Source organism: Apis dorsata, unplaced genomic scaffold, assembly GCF_000469605.1.
Source record: "Apis dorsata unplaced genomic scaffold, Apis dorsata 1.3 scaffold_346, whole genome shotgun sequence".
Lineage (NCBI taxonomy): Eukaryota > Metazoa > Arthropoda > Insecta > Hymenoptera > Apidae > Apis > Apis dorsata.
In genome coordinates this window covers 12,209-14,201 of record NW_006263613.1, presented here as the reverse complement: position 1 = coordinate 14,201, position 1,993 = coordinate 12,209, and the positions used below count along the sequence as shown (strand labels likewise).

At 12.9% G+C, this 1,993-nt stretch overlaps 1 protein-coding gene across 1 annotated transcript in view; it reads right to left on the bottom strand.

The window, feature by feature from the left end:
- LOC102676382 (spermatogenesis-associated protein 20) overlaps positions 1-325 on the bottom strand; it is a 7,960-nt gene extending 7,635 nt beyond the window's left edge. The window contains exon 1 of the mRNA XM_006618253.2: positions 164-325. The gene's annotated coding sequence lies outside the window, so the exon portion shown is untranslated. The remainder of the gene's footprint in view (positions 1-163) is intronic.
- Between the last annotated feature and the right edge of the window lie 1,668 nt (positions 326-1,993).

Sequence of the window (1,993 nt, the reverse complement as noted above, 5' to 3'; positions counted from 1 at the left end):
TTTCATATATAAAAATTTTTAATCTATAAAAAATTAAATAATTGATATTATTTTGTAATTTTAAAATCATTATAATAATAAATAATTTATTATTTATATACTTATTAATCAATTAATTTTTATAATTAAATTAGATTAACAAAAATTTTATCATTTAAATTACTTGAACACTTATTTAATTATTTATATTTTTTATATATTTGTATCAATTACAAGTTTAAATTCTATTGCTTTAACTTTTCAGATAACTTTTCGCCAAATTTTAGGTTAATTTTTGACGACATTGAGTTTATTTGACATTTATTTGACTAAGAGTTGTTTTATTTTAATTTATTATATTCCTTAAATGAGAGGTACTAAGGAATAGATTTATAATTTATGATCATTAAATATATCAATTTAATATATAATTTATAATATAATATATAATCAATTAAATATATAATTTTAATATTGATATTAGATATTGATAAAAGTAATAAAATAAATAAAATGTATATATTATTAAAAATGATGAATTCTTTTCATTAAATAGTAATTAGAATTATTTGATATACGAAATAATTCATAAAAATCAATTTTATATATATAAAGATAGTTTTATATACTTTCATTTTATGAATTTTTAATTGTAATTGTTATTTTCGAATTTTATTCATCAAAATATAAAAATAAATAAAAAATTTTGTATCTTCATAAACAAAATTTAAGTAAAATTTCAATTATATTATTATTAAATGATTCAATATTAATTTTAATTAATCTGTTAAAAATTGCTTTATTTTAGTAAATTATTTACAATTATTATACATATAACTTTATTTAACATACATTAATTTGCATTTTCGCTCGAAAGTACATCAAGTACAATCATATTCACAAATACGAATAAATTTCTGTAGAATATATATTAGAATAATATATAATATATAAAATATATTTATTTAGCACAAATAATTTTTTTAAATTATTTAATTTAAATAAATACAAAGCAATATAGGAAATAACAAAATATAAAATATTAAATAAAATAAATATATAATTATTAAATAAAATTTGTTATTAAAAAAAATACATATATAATTAAATAAATACTTGTAAAAAATAAATTTCATGTATAATTTCTATAATAATAATATACTAATGAATCATTTTCCAATACATTTTAAACTTTTAAAGAAATAAATAAAAATAGTTTCTGTATCTATATTCATTTATATATTTTTATTTCACAAAATGATGAAATAAATAAATATAATAAAAAGTTTCTTTATAAATAAATATTTATTAATTAAATATTTATTCATATTTCAAATTTAAATAATATGATTAAAATTTAAAATAATAATGTAATTACAATAAATTGAAAAATTATAAATATATATATATAATTAATTTTAAAATTAAAATGAAAAATTTAATCGTAAAATTAATTATATCTAAACATAATATATTATATCTAAACATAATATATATAATTATTCATAATATTTGCAACAAAATTAATAAAAATAACGTAATTCATTTTTAAAAGATTTATGCAAAACTGAAACAAAAAGTATATAATATAATTAAACTTTTATTTATGAAAATTTTTGAATTTTTTTGTATTTCTTTAAAGATTTTATTCAAAAATATCTGTTGTGAATAAATATTTGTTTCAAAAATGAAGTTTCATTTTTAAAGTATTTTATGGGTTACATAATGCTATCAATTTTTTACATAATAGGATTACACAGTAGTAGTAGCAATTAATATATACCAAATTCAAATTATATTACGAAGAATTATAATTAAGAATATAATCGATTTATAGAAATCATTAATTTCAAACTTTCGTAGTATTTTGTAATAAATATTTCATAGTTTTTTTCTATTTTTATGAAATATTTGTTTATAGCAATATGTATAATAAATTATATAAACAAAAATATAATGAAGTAAATAATGTATTTTAATGTAATGGCATGAATAATATAATGCAAGTTTTTTT